This window comes from Linepithema humile, chromosome 2, assembly GCF_040581485.1.
Source record: "Linepithema humile isolate Giens D197 chromosome 2, Lhum_UNIL_v1.0, whole genome shotgun sequence".
Taxonomy (NCBI): domain Eukaryota; kingdom Metazoa; phylum Arthropoda; class Insecta; order Hymenoptera; family Formicidae; genus Linepithema; species Linepithema humile.
The window spans coordinates 35,327,726-35,353,128 of record NC_090129.1 but is presented as its reverse complement, the minus strand read 5'-3'; the positions used below and the strand labels follow the sequence as shown (position 1 = coordinate 35,353,128).

Here is a 25,403-nt window from a genome sequence, read left to right as displayed (position 1 = left end):
GTCTCACGGGTGGCAACTCGGTCGTCGTCATCGCGACGTATAGGTGTAAATAAAGCTCCTAAATGTTCGATCTACACGGTGCCGCGATTCATTCCGGGATTAAGGAATAATTGTAAAAACCGGTTCTCCTCGTAGGTAAGCTTTGTCTTTGCGGTTTTTCTTCTTCTTCCTCCTCGTAAATCGCTCGATTGAGACTACCTTCGCCCGCGTCACACTGACTCGCGGAACGCGTAATTGCAACTTATTCATTTATCCAAAGTCGCCGATACATCGGTTTGCGAGTATGAGTCAATTCGGTAGCATAAGTTATTCAACACTCAATTTTGTATCGCTAATTCGCTAATACGAGCAGCCACGAAATATGCGGTGACGTAATCACGAAGTTGTATATGATAGTTCTAAATTAAAAACATTCCCTTCCGCGATGGCGACAATGATAATTGAATGCGATAACTTAATTTTATAATTAAATATTTTAACGATTCAATAATTTAATAAAAGTCCGCGGAATTTTAATAAATATCTTTATTAGCGATGGACGGGGGTAACATCCCTCTTCTTGTTCGACCGGACGTAATCGCGAAGAAAAAATACTCGATTGGGCGTGTTGGTAATGGCGTAATAAACGATTAAAATATAATAACATGTCAACGGGCCTTTTTCGATCGCGCGCTCGAGTGAATCTCGAAGGACGCGGAGAGGTAGTAGGGTGAATGCTACAATGTTCGGCAGTGTATCATTATCATATCATAATAACGGCGGCGGCGCTATTAAGGTCTTAATGCACCACCATATTCCGCGCGCGCGATCCTCGGGAAGACAAGTTAAGGATCATCGAAGTGACGGATCGCGGAAAGATTAAGGAGTACTTTACAGCCTGCTAAGAGCGTCAAACTCGCGCCGAAGGCGGCTACCGTGCATCGGAACGAGATTCTGCGACATATTCGCGCAAAAATTTTCAAATGTGAATATTTGTGAAATATTGAAATTCGTATTCCGCGGCGTTTTACTTGAAATTATTCCTTAGGCATTGATTTTAATCGATATTACTTAGATAACGATTCGACATTAATTAATAGAAAAATAGACTAATTTTACATTACATTTTACAATAAAAAAAATTTTAATTTCTATATTTTTATGTATTATACATGATATAAAAATGTAATTTTATAAAGATTTGTGTTTTCATATTTGTTCCTACACAGTCGGATCACAACACTAATATTATTTTAAAGTATAATACGAAAGTTTCCACATATGCAGATATCTTTTGCATTTGAAGAGGGCTGCATATTTGTAATCTTAAAAGTGCCGTCCTAAAAGTGTCACCTAAAAGTGTGGCAGGATTATGGAGGATTTATTCATACAAGTGAAAAGAAACGATTGAAAAGTCGGCCGTGTGACTGAGAGAATACAAAAGGAGAATCAGCAAGTGGTGATTAAAAGAGCGTGGGGATTAAGAGCAGGAAGATTACATTGTGCATTCAAGTGTTGTGTTGTATGGTCGAGATGTCAAAGCCGTAGACATAGGTTTTTCCTGAGTCTTTTGAACTTTACGAATTTTTCCAACAAATGTGAACCTAAATGCTTACTACTGAAATATTTGGCCCTTTCTTACTATTCTCTGACATTGAAAACTCAATAGATTGTTGGGAAAAACTCTACATCCGCTACGTCAGGACTGACAAATTTATCTTCTTTTAATAATCGATCGTGAATAGTCAATGATTCTATAACTTTCGCGGGGCGAATAATGTTGATGTATTTGTATAATTTGGTCAGTGAAATATCATAAATATATTCATCTTAGAAATTTTTAATAAGTTATAAATTTTCAGTATAAATTTTCAGAAAATTAGCAATCTGCGCGTATAAAATTTTTATAGATTATTCCTGACGATGTTTAATTAATCATTAATAATTTCAATCAGACTTCAATAGCTGAAACAATGCACTTAAAAATCTGCGCTGCCAAATCTCGCAAGATTTTGCTTAAAAACGAAGAATTCACGCATTTGTCGATCAGCAGATAACGATTATGTAATCTCAACTCCCAGTGCGGAACAAACGACGGGCTCCGCCGTACAAAAACAAAATCCGTCTAAATCCGTCACTCGGTTGACAAAGGCACTTTTACACCCGGTATACGTGTCGAGGGCAGGAGGAAGGGTGTCGAGGATGGCGGGTTTATAGGGAATAAAAGGAAGGTGATAGTAGAGACAGAGAGAAAGAGAAGGGGGGGGGGGAGCATAGCGAGATACGTCGAGTTCTTGCAGCCGAGAGAGCCCATATAGCAGACCGTCATTGTTGCCCGGGACTCTCTTTTCAGGCCTGAAAGAGGCATCAGCCAACGAAGGTGACCCCCGCGCGGATCGGGACCTTGGAAAGCGGTGTGTCTGAATATCAGACGGTCAGCTCTTTCTTTCTGTCGTTCTCGTAGTATACCGATGTCGCGCGTTTAACACACCAAGCCGTATTTCGCGCGGTCGCTCGTAAGACCCCGGGACAATTACTCGGTGTCGACCTTCGCGCGCGATCCGACACGACACGACGCGACGCGACGCGGTGCAATGCGATGCGATTCTCCTCACCGGCGTGTCTCGCCGTTGAGATTTCGTGGGTGTTAAACGCGCGCGAGAGATCCACCCGAGCGAGACAACGATGCGGAGTGAAATTATGCAAGATCGAGATCTTCGAACGATTACCGGGAGTCGGCGGCATTTTTTTTCGTTTGAAGCGTGATCGCCTAAAAAAAAGTGCTAATTTTTCGCAATTTTCGTTATTGTTGCCCTTATTCTCCGTTTCCAATACCGGATAATATGATAAGCGAAATTAATCGAAACTTGGAATCCCGACTTCAAAGTTAATCGTGTGCTCTTAGGAAGACTAAGATGATATAATTACCCTTCCCTGCTTACTTAATTTACTTCAATGTAATCACTTCACTGTTCTCATCAAAAAACCCAGGAGGGTGCAGTTTCTCTTCAACATTCCCCTGCTCCTCTCCCTCATGGCACCGATGAACGGGATGTTCACCTTGCGTGCGGTATTCTTTTGATGACTTGCAATATAAGTTAATGAATCTTGATATATACTTATGAATATATAAATTATCATCAATTAAGATTGCCGTTCGCGTACGCGGTTGCGATAATTTTCGCTGCAACACCAGAATTTCAGCCGGCGTTGAACCTTTCGATCCGCTCATGAGCTGTGTGTGAGCTTCGTAAATTAAAGGACGCGTTTGGTGAAAAGGATCAGCGGCGGAGCAGAGAAAAAAAAGAAAGGGATCCAGAGTACCCTCATTAATAAAGGCTCGGCGTGAAGGTCATCCGGAAGACGAGACTTTTGTGCGGACCGCGGGTTAAAAAGCGTCGCGCGAGACAAAACGAGCTCGATGAATGTACAATCGGCATAATACGTAGTGCCTATTATGCGACCATTGCATATTTAAGGACTTGTAAATGTAAATGTGAATCACGGAAGGCTCTGTGTCCGAAACGGTAAATATTTGAAACGTCGAGAAATAACAAGAACCGCGAGACGTTAAAGAGCACATTTTAAAGAGTGTTCGCGAGAAAAAGTGATTTAAAATTTCAACAAATCTCCCACACTAACATAAAATTATTAATCTTTACTTTTCGCATATTACTTTTTGAAGAATGATAATGACAACTATGTTAAATGGAAGTTTCTCTTCCTTCTATTTCTCTTCCTAACGAAATTTGCAATCGACGTCTAAAAAATTCAATAATACGATACTTTCTAGTATTTGTACCAGTTGTATATTCCAACAACTGGCGATTTACATACGATTCCATAAATCGATGATAATTGCAAGAGGGCGTGTTGCGCTGTCGACCGCGGGATGAAAACGGCGCATTATGTAGAACGAGTCTCAGCGCCATATTTAATAAGTCCGTATTGCGAGTGTTTCCGCCGTTTTAATGTGTCAACCTCACCCGACTTGCTCGCAGTGGAAATTATGGATAGTTTACGGCCGACACGCCATGCTGCGTACTCGGCGCGTATATTTACGAGTTCACGTTAAGTGACATTAGATTCATTACTTTACACATAATTGCGAATACGATTTATTTACTCACCGTCGTTGCTATCTGCGAGATGTGGGCACTGATTGACGAACGTGCATTCAGCTATTAATCTGCGTTCCCGCATCGAATCGAACGTAGCTCCGACAACCTTGACGATCCTTCATCAAGCGTAACTGCAACAAGAATAATTAAAAAGAAATTAGAAAAATTTTTCTAAAACAAAAATCAACAAAGTAATACTCGTTTAAAATTTTCTGAAAAAATCTCACAATGTAGAAACAATATACATATAACAAATGGATCTTTTCTTCTACTGATGCTTTTATTAATATTACAACAATATGTAATATATTGTAATTTATTTTTATTGTATCGCTAATATTGATCTGCCCAAAGATTTCTACACAAGTTCCTAATGCAGAGATCAATCGTGATAGTCATTCATGGAATTTGTTTTTTCATAGTACAATGCACTCCTATATCCATATTTGTATATATATATATATATATATATATATATATATATATAACATTTACATAGTAAACACGCACAGCTGCTGAGTACTTCTGATATACTGATTGATACTGAAAAAGATAAATATAATGTTCGCATATGAATTCCCGAAGGATAACGCCTGCAATAGCGATAAAAAATCGTGCAGGCACTGCAATCAACACTAATTGTATTTACGATTACATAGCCGTATTACCGATGTAATTACGATAGCTGCGCGCGGATCTCACCCCACATCCCGAGAATCGTACCGCGTAATATCTCGCGAGTTACCGTTACTTCGATGCATCTATTATCTCGCGATCGACGTGCGAAATCATTTCATTCCGCCTCGGCCGCAAATTATTCCCAGATTGATTGACGGGCGCTTTCAATAAATTTTCACCCCACAAATCACGCGTTCCCGTTGCATGTCCGCTAAGTTAAAATAAAAATCGACAATATCGTTAACAACGTATATCGCTCGTCTATCTATATTCACCGAAATCGCAGCTGTTCATCGATATTCTATGTGTTATTTATCAAGTGGCATATCTTACTTACTATTCCATTACGTTTCAAGATAATCAAGTGCCGCAATAAAATCGAGGGTCAGATTTTTTATTTTTATAATTGCATTTATATCAATTTGTTTATAATAAATTTTTAAATATTTTTGCATTTATAATAAAATATAATTTTCTAATGTTATAAAGAATGACAATCTTCGAAATTATCTCAATAATAATATTAAATTACATCAGTAGAGGATATCTTTACACTAGCAAAACGAGAAAAGTTTCGACCGGGTGAAAATAAAACGTAACATCATTTATTATCAGAGTCAGGATTGATCGCGCGATAGTAATCACGTTATTCGAATTCAAGCATAGCGATCGAGGGTTAAACGACGTAGATTCATGAATGCATATTCGAACGTTCGGGGCGAGCATTTAGCACTTGACCTTCGATTATCATTCCATCCTTTCTAATATCCCCCTCCGGGGAAGCTCGCGCTCCGGATAAACGATCGTGTCGCGGCTTTAGAAAGTGGCGTGAATGTGCAAAAATCTAACTTCTCCGTCCCAGGTTTTTTAACCCTTTTGCATCGTGATTGCGCGCCGGTTTCTCTCATGAACGGACGCCTCCCACGTTACTTCGAGAATATATTCCTTCGTTGTATTGCTGTTGTTGTTCACTCGCTTATTAACTGTACTCGCGACCAACGGACTGCTATTCGCGTAGGTAGGTATATCGCGTTGCCGCAACGTCGACTTTCGCGAACGATCTTTGTTTTCGCGTTTATCCTTTTCAAGTTTTTCAATCATGCATAAAAAGATATATAATTGTTATTTGATTTGTCATAAATAAAACGCCATTTCATATCAAATAGAAAAACATATTTGCAAGAAATTTTTGGCTCTTTAAAAAATAAACTATGTTTTTTATTTGATTTACGATATAAATTAGATTTGACGCAAGGTATAATATTATATTTAACACAATAATTCAATATAATAAATAAAGTAAAATATTGTTGAAAAATAAGTGGCAAAGAATTTTTCGATTTTATTTAATTATGAAGCATCGTTCGCGAGAATTGATGAGTTTCTGTGAACAAACCCTGTGAACAAAGCACAGAGCCGAAGGGTATCCTTCAAACGCGTTCGTCGAAAATCTGGTCGTGTTTCTCTCTCTCTCTCTCTCTCTCTCTCTCTCTCTCTCTCTCTCCCTCTCTCTTCCCGAAATTCCAATATTATATACAGCCGCAAACCGTGTGTTAATCAAATTTAAGCCACCTTCCAGAATATAAAAAAAAAATTATAATAACAATATTCAATAACTGGCTCTTTCGATTAATACAATAATTACAATTTATTATTAATGCTGATATAAAGCCAAGAGCAGGGCCTTAGTGCTCGAATCTTATGGCTCTATATCAGCATTAATAATAAATTGTAATTATTGTATAAAAAAAAATACCTGACATTTCATGTGTGCCCACGCGATACGCTACGTGTGTATGACGCATTTCGCCGTAATCTATTCTCTCGTCGAATCTCGATGTTTCCGGCGATATTCATATGTACGATCATCGATCAATTCAAGACAAAATACCCGATCTTTGTAACGAGGTGTAATAAACATTTTTGACAAATTAAGTTTCATCAAAGTGGACAATAAAACCGTAATTTTCCCTTAATTTTTCAATTAGTCAGTCTTCTATCTCTTAACGGACCTTCGGTGCAGTTCGAGCAGTTAATGTCCAAAATTTGAAAGATGAAGAAAAAATGCATCTTATTTATAAGACGGGTCGTCATCGCGGCGCGAGCGCCCACAGCATAATATCTACAAGTGTCTCCGGGATGTAACGGTGGCTGCGGGTCGCTGTAACAGTCCGTCGTAAAATCGTGGCGTCAGCTTTAGATCTCGGATCGAGATGCGTTACGACGAACGACGCGGTGTCTGATCGTAAAGAGCAGCCCCGATGTTTTTCGATGATACGCCTATGGGTCGTCGATCAATTTAAAAGGAAGCGAAGCACGTGATTGCATGCTCTCTCGTCTAGTCTCATCCTACTCTCTCTTCCTCTCTCCTTTCCCTCTCCTCGGAAGGGAGAGCGGACCAGTCTGGTTCTATCCGAACTGACTTTCAAAGTTTCCGACTGAAATCGCTCAGTGGCTGCGTTAAAATCTCACCGCCATTCATCGACAAAACACTGAGATCCATTTTTCTTTCTCGAGAGTCAACGAGAGACTTGATTGCGACTCGTGAATGATCGCGGTAATCTCGTTTTCAGTCTGCACTTGAAATCTAATTTACGTTATAATAAGTTAAAATGCAACAACCGATCTTAATCGCGAGTACACGCACACAACACTCGTTTAATTTCTCTCACGTTTACATCGTCGACAAAGCTACTGACGCGAGTTATGCGCTTAATGTGAAATCACAGCATTCGTAGGAATGAACCTGTTGCGTCACAGACGCGTTGTAATAACGGAAATTTAAAAAACAATAATATTAATAATTAATAAAGTCGATTGCGCTTTCTAACGTTCACTTTCGAAAGTATGCAATATTTATATATGTATATGTCGCGGTAATTGCTACGATGAAAGCAAAAGCTACGAGAAAATCTCCATACATTAGTTAAAAGAATTCAGTTATTCTAGAAAAATGAGTATGAAGATTAATTTATAATTTTACAGTAATATCGTAAGAAAAAAAATTGATTTTAAATTTCTATTTCAAATCTAATAAATTTATAATTCGTCATAATTCAATTAAAGAATGAAAGGATGTAACAGAGTCTCTCTTTTTTAAATTAGAGAAAATATATTTAATTTAATTTTTTTACTTTGAAATGAATGGTTTGGATTCCTGAAAACAAGAGACGAATTAAACAATTGTTGAATTTTTCGATTATTTTGTCATAAGATAAACTTGAAAAATTCAGTACAATAACTCGAGAAAATTATACAAATTTAATATTTTCACTCTTTTATTTTAATATTCTTTTACTTGTTTTAATTTGTAATATCTTTTACGCCTCGACATCCGCGCTTTCGATTCAGTCTTTTTTTTTTTTTTTTTTTGTTAATATTTTCAACTTGAATATTAATTCTTTTAAATATTTTTAGAAAAAAATCATCTCTTAAAAATTTCTTGGAAAAAATTAGATCACTACTGTGTCAAATTCTTCGAGCATTTATTCGGTCTTTGAAAATACGTCGTAATTTTCGGGGAGCGGCCTGATACGCGGTCCGATCGATTTAAAGCGAGGAGACGAGACGTAGGCCGGTGTGTAGCTTGCTGCGAGCCGACTTTCAAGCAGGCCAAGCCAGGCTCGGCGCGCGCACGAAGCCTACGGCTAGCATGACGGTGGAACCAGAATGCTTCGTTCCACCATCAACCGGAGGAGAGGAGACTCGTGGAGAGTCTCGTGGATCGAGTCGACTCGAAGAAGCGAGTCAAGTCCGGAGCCCGGGTCTCAAGCTGAGAGGAGGCTGAATTCCACACTCTCTATACCTTTTATATTGCCTTTGACTATGCGAGGAGCCGTTGGCTACGAGCCGCACGCGAATCCGTGCAACTCGTACAACGAAGAATAGCAGATCGCGAATCGCACTTTTCTTTCGAGTGAACAAAGTCCGTTGCGGACCATTTATCACTTAAGCAAGAATGTGAGCACTCGACAAGTACAGCGTGAACTTTCTTTCATTGAAAATAAATGAATTTTAATAGAATGTGAACTAAATTCTCAAACTATATAATTTTTGTGTTGTATCACACGAATACTTTCTTACAGAAGAAATATTTGAATTGTAAAATATATTTTGGTGGTGGTTCTCAACACAATTAGATCAGACGGCCAAGTTGGCAGTATGTTGTATCGCCAGATGCAAGTCCGACACTCGTGCAGAAAATAGACGCTTGACAACGGCCACTTTGTAACTTAATTACGTACGGACGCATCGGCTATCGATAAGGCAACACCCGGAGGCCATTGTCGAATGCCCGCGTGTACATATATACATCGAGGATCCATCGTTACCCCTCAGGTAAACGGATCCTCGGAATTATTTATGGTCCTCTCTATTCTCCGGTTTCTTCCTCCCGCTCCGCGCTCTCGTCCTCCCGTGAGAATTTTTTCACGCGTGGCAGTAAAGACGCGAAGAGACGCCCCGAAGAGAGATCCACGGCCGTGGATCTAATTCCGATATTAATCGCGCGAGCCGCGATATACGTCGCCGATTAGAAAGCGCGGCCTGTCCCTACGGCCTGCCGTTTCCCTCGCTCTCTTCGTCGAATCTTAAGCGACAATCCATCATTACGAGGAAGATAAAATTTTGAGAGCAATTTTCGCCACGATTGTTTCACGGAAAGATTGCTTCGAAAATAAGTATTTGCGGAGAAACCACGTTATAATTTTTATTATCGCGATTGTCATTAATAATATTGTGATTATTATTACTGCTATTAAAATGTACCTATATGAATAAGCAGCGTACGATAGAATAGTCGGATCTCAGACACGTCAATCCACGGCAATCATTTTGATCGCGACTCCATGACTTTTCTAAATAGACTTCTCTATTTTATATATCCTACGATATATCCTCATAAGAATACTACATAATGAGTGACGTGATCTGACATCAATTGGATTCATCGCGACTTTGGCCATCGTTTCTCTAATTTATCGTCCACTTGGCGCATCCACGCGCGCTCTTCAAACTTGTCACGCAGCTTAAACGTCGAGTCCGGCGACGCTGCGGAGAATACATTCTAATTTTCATTGGACGCGGGCGCACACGTTGCGACCTTCGGATCCACAAAATTATTTACGAGCGTTCCTAGTTTCCACTCCTCCTCCCGACGCGCAGGGACGACGTGGATTGTTAAGTCGCGAACGCGAAGACGAGGAAGACGCGGAAGGTTAGATGAGGAGAAGTCTCGCGAAGACGGCGAGCGCGGAGGGGAAGACGAAGACGACGAGGGGGAGAGAGATCGCGGGAAGTCAAAGAGGAAGACGAAGATCCACCCGAGGCGGGATACGGAGGAGGGGTGGTGGAGGAGATTCGAAGGGAGGAAGAGAGACAAGGGGCCGAAAGAGGCGCGAGTCTCGGAATGCCTTTCGAGTTTCTCGCCAAGTGGCCATCAGTTCGAAGCGCCGGCCGGCCATCCGAGCCAGCCGGAGTCAAACGAAATCACACGGATTTACATATTATGATTTACATCCTTGTCCTCTGCCTCTTCTACTCTTCCTCCTCTCATCTCGTCTCGTCTCTTGCCTTCGCCTCTCCTCCGCCGCCCCTACGCGCGCAACCGCCGTCGCCCTCTTCTCTCATGTTTTGCAGCATCCCGCTCGCGTCTCTTTTGTCTCTCACGTTTCGTTTAAGTCTATCTTTCAGTCTAGAAAAACTCCACTTTACTGACGTTTCAGTTTCGTCAAGTCTCTCTCTTTCTCCCTCTCTCTCTCTCTCTCTCTCTCTCTCTCTCTCAAATCGGCACTGTTTGCTATTGCGACTGTCTTGCGGAGATGAAACCGGAGATCCTCGTATAAGCGTGGACAAGCTTGAAAAATATCGTTAGATGATCCAATTCCTTCGATAAAAATAAACATGTCAATTTTATTTAACTATTATTTAAAATTGTTTACAAAAGAAGAATTTTGAGAATATTTCTATGAATGTCGATGCGATTCTTGAGTGCGCAATGCGTCGATGGAAAAATGTGAGAAAATGCAAATCAATCATTTAGAAATATTTCTTGTTTATCGTTTTTTTTCCAACAAGAAATGATATCAACAGTCAGTGTCGTAAAATAAACGAGTCGATCGCTCGGAGTCTCGGATGTTACTTTCATAGTTTACTCACGATGGATTTTTGCGTCATAAACGTGAGATACATATTACCGTTATTGAATACCGCGCTCGGATGACTATTTCCGGTTTTCCAGTAATGGCTCGGCTATCAAGTACATCACTGTCTATTACTTTGTATATTGCTTTATCGCGAAGTAACGCTATCACGCAGAAGAAAATTAACTAAACATAAATTAGTTTATTCAATTAAATAAAAAAAATGATACTTTATCAATTTTCATTAATTCTTACAAGTTTCTAAAAAATATATTAGATGATTGAATTTTTTAATCAATACGGAACTATTCTTAAGACAATCATTCAGATTTTTTTCTATCGTGCTCTTCTGATCTTGCCCTTTCGCGAACCGCCGAAAATTTTGCGAACGGTCGCGAGAACCGCGAGTGTGATGCTATGCCGCTGTGCACCGAAGAACTTTGTACATTTGTCCCCGTATTCTATTACGCGGCCCGAGGCGAGAACCAGTTTGCATCTGACCTACTGCGCCGACACGAGATGGAAAGTGGTAATTGCGATCCGCTCTCTGCGGCGAAATTGCAACTTATCGCGATTAACTCGTATCGTCGTTATTGCGCGGCCCCGTTTACGGATTAGTTGTAATTAGAAGAACGATGCGTTCGTTGTAACGTACGATCCTCATAGTATCGCCTTATCAGTCACCGGCGAAAATTTACCGCCGATATGCAATGGTAATGATATAGAACAACCGACGGGGTGCTTTCTTGCGGTGCGGAAAAACCGAGATCTCGAAATTTATGAGACTATTCTAACCAGGAATCTAAATTGTGATCTGCGCAGAGTCGCCTGAGAAAAGTATCGGTGGAAGTTTAATTATATGAGTTATGACCTTTCTTCTCGCTTCGCCTTGAATAAAGTGCATGGTTTTAAAAAAAGTTGCAAACTCGTCTTTTTGTATGAAGAAAATGAGAGATTTTTAACGAAATATCACAAATATACTTTGGCTTCAAAATAGTTTAAGATAATGCATTTTCAATACATTTTGGACTATCGATCTTTTCAACATGTTTCAAAAGATTTCGATGAATTACTCAATGTTTAAAAATCATAGAATCCAAGAATCTGATAGGCTTCAATTTTGCAAGAAATTAGAATCAAATAATAATAATTGTTATGATGCTAAAATGTAAATATTTTCAAGTCGAGAGAATTTCCGAAATTTACGTAAAACAGTTAAAAAGATTTGTAATCTAACATCTAATATCTTTCTTACAAAAGCTACCGAATACGATCGATACGATTCGCGTACTGACACGTTGCCCGAGCGACCGGAATTTATATCTCGTAAAACCACACGAATTTACGAACTGGTAGAAAATAGCGGCGCGTTTTTGCGCGACCTAGGTGAGAGAGTCGTTTATGAGAGAAGAAAGAAAAGAAGATAACGACACAAACGGGAACTGACTATGCGTTCGAGACGGTCGTTTATAAAATCATAAAGTTGTTCCGAGATAAGGATATTCCGTGAGAATTTCTTAATGGGCGATCGCGACAATTTGCAAAATGTGTTGACAAGCGCTTGCCAGAATATAGACGATGTGTTTGGAACATGACACAACTATGTATTATAATTAAAAAAAAAAGAATATTTTATTCAGCTGAAAACAATTATATTATAGGTATAACATTTAATTTTACATATTAATTTCACATTATTATTAGATCTAATTTTTTTAAAGATGCAAAGTCTGTTTTCTCAAAATGTCTTCTACATTTTTTATTTTTTATGTGGAATTATCTTCTTGTTTGTATTATAATTTTACATAGCTTACAAATTATACGATAGTTTGTGCAATTATGAGATTTCATATCAATATCCAATATCTATCAAGAATTAATTGACTGTTTTATTCATACATTTCTCCTTTATAACCTACGTACAAATTTTCCCTTTGTTTCCCTTCATGATATCGATATATCCTGATAATATTCGGAAACTGTGGAATTCGCGCGATACCGGTCGCTGATAAACGCGCTGAGAAAATTCGCGAGTCGCGACACTTGCAGAATGCATTGGAACTCGCCACCGCGGAGAGGTGAGTGGAAAGTGCACGCGCGACCGTACAGCCGACGCATATCACAAACGGCGTTGCATGAATCATACATAGCTCAGCAGGGACTATAAATAAATTTGCGACCAGCTAAGGAGGATCGGAACGACCGAGTAACATATCGCGAAATCGACGGCAAAGGCGCGTGCGACGCGAATATTCTCGCCCGTGATAAATAAAAGCGGAAGTGAGCGTGGCAGAATATTTATGTCGTTACGAGATTGTCGATCTTGAAATTCGATCGGCTCGGTATATCAGATATGTAATTTAATATATCATTATATTGTGAATTTAAATCTCTCTTTTTTTCTAGTGTGCCATTAGATGATACTAATTAAAGCCGTCTATTATTATTCCAATCATTTTCGGAAGTGCGCTGTAAAATGAAGAAAGTATTTTATTTTATGGAATAATGACGAGAAATCATAAAACATACGCTTCCTTTATATTTTTTCTCCTTACAAATCCCACATAAATCTCACTCTGTATAAAGAATAATCTGACAATCGTAGAAACAAAAAAACAGAATTAGAATGCGGAAAAATCGGAAATTAGCGCGTGATGAGCGACAAAAATTTGCTTCGAATGATAAATCAACCATGAGCGAACCATGACGCGCGACTAGCGCGCATTGCGCGGATCTTCTCGCGCGAGTCAGACATATACAACCAGCCGTATGCATAAAATGTAGTAAATGCTTTTACGTCGTTTTCCACCAAGTCGAGGCGAGCGTTTCGAAGCATGCGGATGTGCGTTAGGTCTTTTTTTTTATTTAATCCTCGCGCGCTATACCGAAGGGGTCTCGTTGCAGTTCGCGATAAACGCAACTATTCGCAACTCTCACGCCTCGGCTACTCCCGGTAAAATCGTCGTCGCTGCCACATTTTTTTTTCTACGATTATATAAACTTGTGTGCATACGGGTTAAAAATTATTAGCATTTTAAGATAGTATTGTGAGTTTTATAAAATATTGAATTTATTCTATAGATTATATATTTTTTCTGATCAATACATATGGAAGAAGAAATTGTAAATATAATAATTTAGAGTGAAGTAAAAAAGACAAGTTATTTACATAGGAATCTTTTGATTTATTTTTTCATGTGTACTGTCTTCTCTCGGGACTTTTATATAACGTATTGAAGCTTGAGTATTCTGGAATTATTTGATACATCTATCCAAATTTAAGGATATATTAGAAATCGTGATGCAATAAGTATTATCTCTTTTAAGCTGCGCTTATTATACTTTTTTTCAATTTTTCTGTTTCTTCTTATTTCTTTGAACAATATATGCATTATACTCATATCTTTTAAAAAAATGTGCAATTAAAGAAAAAAATGAATTTATGAATCGACCGTCATGAATTAGTCGATGGTACGAAATATAAACTTCAAGGATTATGCAGGGTTGAGACCGTGCCAGAGCGTGGTTACGAATATAAGATTGGCTAACTACGTTATTGGAGACGCAGAAAATCGAGGAACGCCGTGCATTATCCCGCAGCCCACAGCCTCTGGCCAAGCGCAAGAAACGTACACGCAAGTCGATATACAGAGTGCCCTAAAAAAAGGCGTGTGCCGGTAGCAAATTTTCCAGCATCGCAGAATTTGCGTTCGATTCATTTTTTTAACAAAATTGTCTCACTTACTGTAATTGGTGTAACGCGGTCTCGTTAAATAAATGCGTTACATATTAACAATAAAAAGTATTATCAATTGTTTACTTTATTACGTGCCTACCACAATAAGTCAAATAAGACTAATTGAGAAAGCGGATGATAAATGCGTGATAAATTTTTTCGAGTAATTTAAAGTGGGTTTGTATTTATAATACACATACCAGTATTAATGCAATATTGTTATTGTGTCCAACATGTTTAATAATATGTCAAATTATTAGCAAGAAAAAATTTTCTAGTTAGCGATGCATATTGTTTGTGAAAAAAAATTGGTACATATTTGCTGCGAAAGTTCCAACCAGGTCCATAGTTGCGCTCTGAAATTTACGAGAGTAGCGCGTATCTGTCAGAACGATGACCTTCGGTACGCACGCGATATTAAATTGTTACTCGCAACAATGAAGGGATGAACAGAATTTTATCCCAGTTTGCCGACGTGAATACGCAAGACGCAAGAACCAGTCTTGATTAATGCTCTTAATAAAGAAACAAGTTTGCGTTAATCCCAAGATAAATTTACGATCGATAAAGTAATAACATAACGATTTGTCATAAAAACTAATAATTTTTCGTAAAATATTAACAATTTTATAGAGATGTTTACAGATTTCCTTTTAATAGAAATCATCTCACGGGTCTCTTTAACTTTTAATTAATGGCTCTTGATAATGACGGTGACTTATTCTGAATGCAACGTGTAAAGAAGATGTTAAGTGAAATAAAATTATGTAGGTTTATATTTTGATGATAGATTTAACGAAATAAAATAAATTGCAATTAAATACAAAATTAAACACCGCGCAAAGCCCGCTTATAAAATTGTTTTCTAATTGAACAGTTGTCACGTACACGCGTAATGGGGTCATATTTGTACGCCAATTAAGTAAGTTAAAGCAAGTATTAAACTTGTTCATTTTATATTACTCGCGTCGCAGTCATGGTCCACTCGAAAAAGAAATCTTTACGAAGAATAAGCGTGAATTGTCAGTGATCGCGATCGGTGTCGGAGACGCGATACGATGCGAAATTTCGAAACACGCCAAACCGCGCCTTTTGCGGGCGTCGGGCTTTTTACATAAGAGTCGCGCGCAGTGAGCCGAACGACCGTGCCGAAAAAATAAACCACGATGTTTTCGCAACCGGCGGAGTAAATCAAAGGAGGAAATAACTTACGACTGGGGCGTGCGACAATGTGATAATAAACAACGGATAATTTAGTCCCGCGTGTTCGTGGGTCCTCGGGGTCGTGAATAAACGCACACGCAAGAAAACGACATCGCGAATTTCGCTGAGACAACCGCTGCCGCCGCCGCCGCCGCCGCCGCCGCCGCCGCCGCTTCTTCCGACAGATCGCTATATTGCCAAAGAGACGCCCGGTGACGCCATAAGTGTGAAGCAGCTGTTTATCGTACCGAGCGGAACGAACGGCTATTTTGTATCCCACTGACATTTCTGAGTGGTTCTGACGCCAGCGAGAGGTGCGCGCCAAAAATGTAAACCTCTTTGGATTGGCAGTATGAAGTAAGAATATCACAAGGTGAAGTCGTATAAGAGAGCAACATTGAATAAAAATGATAAAATGACTTATGTCATGTTACATTTTTAGCATTACAAAACGAAAAAAGACGAAAGAAAATAAATTTGAAGTCAGATGTCAGATTTGTTGACAAGTGAAGGTAGCAAAAATCTCTGTTTCTTCTTCAATAACTATATTTTAATGTTCATAAAAATTGTAAACTTTTCGACATTATTGTATTAGCCGCATACAAACTCTATCGCTATCAACATTATACGCGTGTTAAACACTTTATCGCGAATGTAGCTAATAAAACGTTTCAAAAGTGAATCCGCTTTCTGCGAATGAATCGCACAAAAGCACCGGACGCCTTCCGTGCGTCGCGGCGCGTCAAAACTCGGGGCCGATTTACGGCGCGGCGTCCACACAATACGCGATAATAAACAACGAATTTAACTTCTCACCCGCACAAAAGCCGAACGAATGCGCGCCGCGCTCGAAAAAATGACGTCTCACGCGCCACAAATTTTTCTGATAAGCACCACCCGGACCCGTAACCTCCGCTCCCCTCACCCGTTCTTGCCCTTGTCCACTCCCTTCCCTTCGTCCTCCCTTTGCGGAACGTGTTCTACGCGCCTGCACGCTCATATACGCATATAACGTACCTACACTCCGGACTGTCGCGCAAGAGTTGCTCGACCGGCGCATTCTTTTTCTTCTCCCTTCTCTCCGTCTCTCTTTCTCCACGGTCTCTCGAGCGGTCCCCATTTCCAGCGTGGTTCAGGCTCGCGCTCGAGTCTCGGCTCCTTGCTCGTAACACATACGCGCGTCATATCCTGCACAATCGACTCGGCGTGGACTCGATATATTCTTTGATTTCCGACTTTCAGCGCAATTCCAATGTCTTCATTCGGCTTTCACGCGTAACAAATTACTCTCGTTACGTCCTACTTTACATGTTCTGTTTCTTAAAATTTAATGGTATAATGTTTTGTGCAATATTTCACGCAACGCGAGACCTATGAAAGCACCTTCACAGTCGGTCCGCATTTTCAGTGCAGTCTCCGAGCCTCTGGCTCCTTTCTTTTCTCCCAACACACAGCGAGTGTCATATCCCACGTAATGGAAGTGCATACGGCCCCCATGGGAGACACACGTATTGCCATAAGCTACATGTAATTGACTCGCGACTTTCTCTCTCGGAAGCACGATATCAAGCTGACCATCCGGCAAAAGGATTAAAGCCGCGCGATCGGCCGCCACCGCGTCACACCGCGAGAATTTATCGCGATGTTCTTACTATGTTCATCTCTGATTAATATTAAACGCGGAGTTTAACGTTGTATTTGCAACGGTAAAAATCTTATACAAATATTTACGCTTAAAAATTTAATGTTAAAAAAATATTCTTCCGAAAAGAGTCTAACATTTGTCTTTGCTATTGTAAGTTTTACCTGTGAATGTAGCTTCGTCAAATTATACTTTAAAGTAATATATCTCAAAAAGTTGGTGAATTCTAATAATTTTACTATCTTACGAAATAAAATAAATTTCTAAAAAAATAAGATATAATATAAGATTAATAAAAATTAATAACAATAGAAGTAATATGTGCAGAAAAAGAAAATATTTTTAGACAAGATATCATTTATGATGATGTTAATCTAATATCCGTTAATATAATTCATGGCAATAATTTTTATAGCTTAGAGACACAACTTTGACAAACTAGAAAAGATCACGAGACGAGATCGTATAAATAGCTCTGGCGGAATATTAATAAAACGTTGTGTAAAAAAATGTTTTATTCACATCGACTCGTCTCGCCAGATCATCGTCGACTTTTACATAAAAGATCCCAATAACTCAACTCTCATAAGAACGTGACTCGCCTCCTCCTACCGCGTCCACTCGGGACCGCGTCAATTACGGCTAAACTCGTTACGATCTCATTATATTCGCGCGTATCTCCTTATCTCCGCGGAAGTTCACCCCCGGACGAGGATAATGCCGGTGCGAGATTTTATATACTGCACATACACACGGGCAAAGTCGCTCGTGCGTATACGCACACAGGTGTATGTATACATATCGACGAGAATGTTTCCGTTAAAAAATGAGCCCGTGCCGGTGCCACACGGCTATAACACGGCACGTAAAGTCAGTGGCGTAACCGGTAGCATCGGCGGTCTTCTTTCAATTAATAACGTGATCATAGGTTGTTAGAGGTTCCTTCGCCAGACAATCCCCACCTCCCCCTCTCGCCATCGTGCCACCTCCCACTTCTGCAGCATCCCTCGCGCTCTCTCCCTTTCGCGCCCGCCCTTCACGAGTCTCTTCCTCTTTATCTTCTCTCCTCGCCTTGTTCTCTCCTTATTCTACTTCCACGCGCGTCACTCCACTTACCTTCTGCCTCGTTTTTTTCACCGTTCTCATCGCCGTCCTCATCGCCCCTCCCGCCTGCTCCCTCCCCGCGCGCGCTCATACCGATCGCTCTTTTGCTTATACATAAATGCATACGGGGTGATCCGAAATCATCGGATGACCACCGCAGATTCTTCCGTCGCGTTTTAGTATCGAATAATGTCTCAACAAAAATGTCGAGTACAGTTATTTAATGTTGAGTAATGAAAAATTCGTTCTTGACGAAACAAAATTAAGTTTTTAGAAAATAAATAACCGATAAGATCTTAAATTAATTTTAAATCGATATTATTTTAATGGGGAACTTTAACTAAAATCTCAGTCATAAAATTATACGATATTAACAATTTCCATATCATTTTCGCTGAAAGAAAAATTATTTGCAAATTGATTGTAAAAAAACTGTCGAAAATATTCAAAGGTTCACGGGACACCCCGTATATACAAACGCACACGCAGGTACGCGCACGTACGCGCATCTCTTGTTTTGCTCTTCCACGTAGTCGCACCTACGATCTTCTTATTCGCGACGCGTCTCGCGAATAAGAAGATCTCGTCGAGCGCATAATTTAACGCGAACGAATGCGGCCGCGCGGGATGTCATTTTAATTGTCCGATGATCGGCGGTGTGAGTATCGATCCGCGTTCGATCTTTCGGACCGTTGATCTGCCGGAAATTAGTTTTTTTCCAACACGTCAAACGCGTACATTCCGATTAATCTTGTAAAGTATAACGAAAGACTGCAATGTTACGATAAAGCAATTAAAATCAGAATTCAATTATTACGAATTGTTACTTGTTTCCCAAAAGATCGTGCGATTAACGCGGCAAATAATAACAAATAATGAAGAATAACTTTTAAATAAAATATCGAGTTATTTTATTTTCAATAAGCCCCGAAGAAAAGTGTACGTGAGGAATGTGGTTACGCTTAGGGTCCCGGGAGCCCTAAATCCGCCGCCGCTGCTCGTTACTCCTCGTTTGACCGGTATTGTAATACAATTTGAATCCTCCCGCAGAGAGAGAGAGAAAGAGAGAGAGAAAGAGAGAGAGCGAAGCGCGAGATAAAAATAAGTTGGCAGCCGTATTTCAAAACGGATGATCCATCACCGGCCACCTGACGGATCTTGCACAAAGAGCAGCATCCACCTAAACCCGACGTCTTGCGCCGCGTCCGTCGGCGAGGAGAAGAGAGAAGGAGAGAGAGAGAGAGAGAGAGAGAGAAAGCGTCGCTAAATTAGGATTTAGCGAAGAGGACGCGGCGTGGTACCTTGAGAAAAAGATGCCTCTCGCGCGCATTGTCATGATAATATGCGAGAGGTATAAATTTACTAGCCGCCGGTTTTGCCGTAAAATGAACTAAGCTCTCTGCCGTGAGAGAAATACGAATATTTCTCCTCCGACCGCCGTCAGAAGCAAGCAGAGATCGATTTCGTGTGCAGTTAATAAACATTACGGATTGATTTATTCCAATCCGATCCTCTTAAATATCTCGTGAAATTCAGTAAAAAAAAAAAAAAAAAAAAAAAAAAAGAAAAACAGAAGAATTTCTTTTAATCGAGATACACGTTTTACTGACCATTATTAAATGTGGTCAGTTAACTGTTACTGGCAATTACAATTCTTTTAACGTTCTCTCAATGTTTGCGAACTACTTATGGCTTATAGTATATCTCAGCGCGTTACAAGAACAACGCAACTCGTTCGAGACTGGTTCGTGTCAAAAGCGATACGCCGATCGCAGCTTAACTGCGCGGAGAAGAGCTACCGATCTCCTCGTTCGAGGTCGTTTTCCCGTGACATATTCCACGTGTAACGGTCACTTAAGCCGCGCGTTGCGGTCTGCCGCGACATCTCGTACATTCAATGGGCCCCGGAGCCGATCGGAGCCGCACGATCGCGAAAGTCGTTTTGCGGCACGCTCGCGCGGGAGTACGCGAGGAGAAGGCCTGCGAGAATCGGGTGCGGCGAGAAAAACAAAGTGGAGCCCCGCAGGCGAGAGACCGCAGCGGAAACTTGGAAGGCTTCCTTCGTCGGGGTGTCTGCCTTCCGTCTCTCGTGCCCCGCGGCTCCCCGTTACTATGTTCGCCGACTCCTCCTTTTTTAATTGCATCCTCAAGACACGACGGAAAAAAAACCGCTGCAATATCCCATATGCGCAAAGGTGCATCGTCCGCGAACGAGCCTCTTTGACAACCTTAGACCTCTCTACCAAGCTGGAAATGTCTCTTCCTACTAGCTTGCTACTCGCCGCGAGTAACTATCTACTCGCGGTCTTTTGCCGATCCGTTACCTGCAAGATGAGGTAGATTCTACTCCAGCTTTTTTTCATACCTCACGCAATTTTTGCCATCGGGTGTCGTTCAAAATTTTATTCATAAAACTTATTTCTTGCAAAAGAAATTGTTATATATCATAACTGAAGAAATTAAAATATAATAAACATTTTATTTTTCATCAATTTACATTTCACTGAAGCTTTCTCAATACGGGAATAGGAAATATCCCATGTATCTCGAATTACAGATAATTTTTGTTAAATTCACTGTTAAATTACTTTTTTTCGGATTTTTATTTATAGAAAATAAGTTGTCATTATTATGTCATTAAACTAGTTGAGTTAAATTAAATTAAATACACAAATATAAAAACAAGAGGGCAAAGATTGAAACAATAATGTTCAATAGAAGATTATCGAGTCGAAACTGCGTTTCCGGTGATGAAAGAGGGAATGCGACGATTCGCGAAGAGAACGAAGTTCAAGGACACCGGGCCCAGATTCCTCTCATCTCATCGTCGCCTGTCAAGCCCTGCGACGGACGGAAATTAATATGCTTGGCCCTCCTGTGACACAATGTTGCAAACGATGCGATCGACGCATACCTGCCTGCCCCACCGTTCGATCGGCGCGCATGAGATATGACGACATTGTGACTTTACCCGTGTCCTGACGAAGTCGCAAATTCACGTTATCGATCGTCGACGATGTCAGCGGGACCGGTCGGTCGGCCACAAAGATATTTTCGTCCTCTTATTTGGACGCGTATACCGGTATTGTGCGCGCGATGATCCCTCTTGAGAGTCGGTGCATGCCGCACGAATTTGGACCTCGTACACGGATAATCCCTCACACGCGGCCTTATCGAGATGCAAAACGGAGAGTGAGCTGTTATTTCAACGAGCTGTTTTGTTACATTATCTTGGAAAATTTTGAACGAGACTTGATTTCTCACGTCACATTGAATGACGAAACAAGTTTTATTTTACAAATAGATATTTCTATATTTACAATCACGATTTCGCTTTTTGATGCACTCGCGCGTAATTTTGTGTTTTTAATTTGTAAAGTAAATTATCTCAATTTTGACATTAACTTTTTAATTGAATTTTTATTTTGCCTAAAAGCTGTCATTCCTCCTTCCTAAAAAGATTGAGTTACATTATTAAATCTTTCAGATATCTTTCAATGTCTCTGTCACGAAAAGATCCTTTTAAATTGCTCTCAGTCTCCGTATAGACGGGACGCGGTCCAAACACAGACAAGACAAACCGTACAAGTGATATGACAGAGAGCTATTAACGATTGATGGGAACAGTTCGTCGTGGCCTATGGCATCCATCGGACATTATACGACGTGCGACGCGCCGGGCGTCCTGACGTGGACGTATCTCGTATCGCGTTGAGTGACAGTGTCGTGGCGGACGGGAAACAAAGCTATTAGTCCTAAGCGCACCGTGGATATATATCTTATTGTCCCCGCGTGCGGCCGTTATACGGAATTACAGTACACCTTTTTTAAGTGGCCTACGGGATCCATGCCGGCGGCGGATCGTTATTAAGTCGTGGAATGCCGACGCTTCGACTTCCTCTCTTTCTCTCTCTCTCTCGCGGAAAATATATTTCGCTCTAACGAAACTATTACCGCCTTTCGTGGTTTGGAATTTACGGTGGAAATGGCGTAATTAAGTTTTTTCCCCTTTTTTTCTTTCCAAGAGTTTACACGTTTGTTCACACGACAAAGCCTTTGTCTTTAATTGCTTATATTTAGATCCGCTCTTATCGATAAGCTCATTGCTTATTGGAAATTAATAGAACGTGAGAAATGTTAGATAAAATGCGCCCTAAATGGAGGCAACTAGAAAATTTAAAAAAATATGCGATGTATAAAAATGCCAATTTTAGAGATAATTTAGATAAATCTCCAGATAATGCTTATATATATATATATATATATATATATATAAAAATTGATTTAAACTTTTAATCGTGCAAAAATAAATTAAAAAGTGTGAAATATCTATATATTTTTTGTATAAGATTTTGTTTTCAAAAAATCCAACATTGAAAAATATATAAATATTCGATTATCTTTCATCGTTGTATCGAATCGTAAAATGTCTTTAAGGTCCTCGACCTGGCGCATCGAGGCTCCCACGACGAAGTGGATTATTAATTGGACGACGTCGACCCCTCATAGCGAAGCGATAGCATTCCATTCGATAAACGCGACAGAGACGAGTACGGTCTGGAGAGAAATTACTAATTCTAATTTCAAACCATACCAGCCGTTTTTAATATTAGTTCTTAAATTATCGAATTGAATGAACACGTGAAAATACATTTACATTAAAAAAACATTATGTAGCAAGCCGTAAAACGACTCACACAAGTCACGATTGATTAACTGTTAACGATAATACATTCATACTGGATTCTCTCAACTTGGAATTACCTAATGTCTATGAAAACGGCAAAATCTGGTTTTATCATAAGTCATTTCTATATAATTACGTACTGCAAGTGCGAGAGGAAAGCGAAAGTGTTAAAAATCTCATTTATCTCATTTTTCGCAATAATTCCAGCAGCGACACGAACAGAATTGCAAACTTAATGCCTGCTGCTGGAATTAAAACTAGTTCGCGTTACCGCAGCTAATAAACGTCGAGAATCCATTAAGCTCTCCCTCGGGAAATAGCTTAATTAATTAATGAAAAAAAACCACGATTTCTCAATTGCGGGGCCTGGTTCGAAGATGTGGGGAACACGCGCACCCGCGCGCGTAATAACCGGCTAATAATTACGTCGCAATAACGCTACATCGTTGCAACTGCACGCTCTCGTCGCTCACGAATGCAGTCTGCAACCGCAAGGCGTAAAGCAGCCATTAGCAGATACACATCGCGGAATTTCAAATCCCATGCGAGCGGGGCGGCCATGCGGGAAGCGGAAAATCGCGCGATAATCACGCCGGTTGTAGTACGCATTTTCGATCTAATACGAATCTTGATAATTATCGCTAGTTAATGCAAGCATGCACAATGTTTCGCGCGTTACGCGTACTGAAAATCGGAGTTGCAATGCCGTATAGCGGTCTTATTCGAATCTTTGATCATTGTATATTCACTACCAACCCATTGTTCTTCAAAATCATTTGGCGTGGATCACATATTCATTTCGATAATTTTATTCTCAATATAATATATATTTTTAATTACGAAATAAATGTGACAAAGTCAGTTCACATAATTCTACACACTATCGTTCATTTTCATCTAAATTTCTTCACGACTAATCTTTTAAAATTTAATAAAAGAAACAGGACGAAAAATTCTCGAAGAGCGTCGATTCGAGCTTTGTAGATAACATCTTCCGCTGATATTCTCATGCATATTTTCCCTCGGCTCTTTCTGCTTTCTCCGTGTGTCGCATGGAGGAAAGAAAAGCGGCTGTTGGTAGATGCATATCTCTCATTGTCTTTGGTCGTTATATATATATATATATATATGAAATTACGGTGTATCCTTTAAATCCTCGGTCGTCGTCGTCATCGTCGTGGACCATGCGGGCCCCCAAGACGCGTTATTAATCGGTCGATGTCAGTGGTTCGACCCCTCATAGAGTACCCATAGGACCCCGTTCGGTAAAAGGGGACAAGCACCGCTTCCCGAGCGAGAAGTATCGACCTGCGCGATGCATGCTTCGGTCGCGTAGCGGCGGAGGGGCGAGGGGAGCGAGAAAGAGAGAGAAAGAGAAGCCTCGAGCAGAGCCGGTGGAACTGCGAGGCGCGGCGGGGCGGGGTGGGCGAACGAAGCCCCAGAAGAATGGGACTCTCTTCGTGCATGACCCAAAGAAACCCCCGCTGAGCGACTCGATCCGATCCGCTGATCCCCGACCGCGCTGACGCAGATACCATCTTTCCTTGCACTCCGAATACTCCTCTCCGGGCGTTTCTTACCGCCCATATACCGCGCTCTCGCGCCGCGTCGAAGGAGTAGAACGACGAGCGACGGAGACCGAGCGAAAGAGAAAGAGAAAGAGAGTATGGCGAAGAAGAGAAAGAGAAAAAGAAGGATGGGATTGTAGCCGAGAGACAGCTATATGATCGCACTGATTTGTCTGCTTATTGTTGCCGTTGCCTCGCTCGTCGCTCGTTGTTCCTCGCTCGCTCGCTCGCTCGCTCGCGACGATGATGCCGTGTGTCGCGGCTCTTATAGACGACGACGACGACGAGAAGAGCGAGAGAGTTCGTATAACACGCGAACTCCAGCCGAAGTTGGAGTCTCGGGAGATCGAGGAAGTTATTCGCGGCTCTCTATATACCCGACGCGGTGATTTCAACGCCGACGCAGAAGACGTCCTTCGCTCCCGTGTGCGAAGCATCGCGTGAAGTTGAATTCTATAGGCTCGATACTAATCGCTTTTCAGATCCGAATCTTTGCTTATTAAAAAAAAACTTGGTTTTTACTTCTTTATGTATAAGTTCTTTTG

At 40.6% G+C, this 25,403-nt stretch overlaps 1 protein-coding gene and 1 long non-coding RNA gene across 3 annotated transcripts in view; one reads left to right on the top strand and one right to left on the bottom strand.

Moving 5' to 3' along the window:
• Positions 1–17,392, bottom strand: part of LOC136998072 (uncharacterized) — a 55,312-nt gene extending 37,920 nt beyond the window's left edge. For both annotated transcript variants that reach the window (XR_010888644.1, XR_010888643.1), the window contains exons 1-2: positions 15,867–17,392; positions 4,110–4,231 (exon numbers count right to left, since the gene is read on the bottom strand). This is a non-coding gene — a long non-coding RNA (uncharacterized lncRNA). The remainder of the gene's footprint in view (positions 1–4,109; positions 4,232–15,866) is intronic.
• The window catches only part of ft (cadherin-related tumor suppressor fat), a 94,799-nt gene that overhangs the window by 35,585 nt on the left and 33,811 nt on the right, over positions 1–25,403 (top strand). The gene's annotated exons all lie outside the window — the stretch shown is intronic.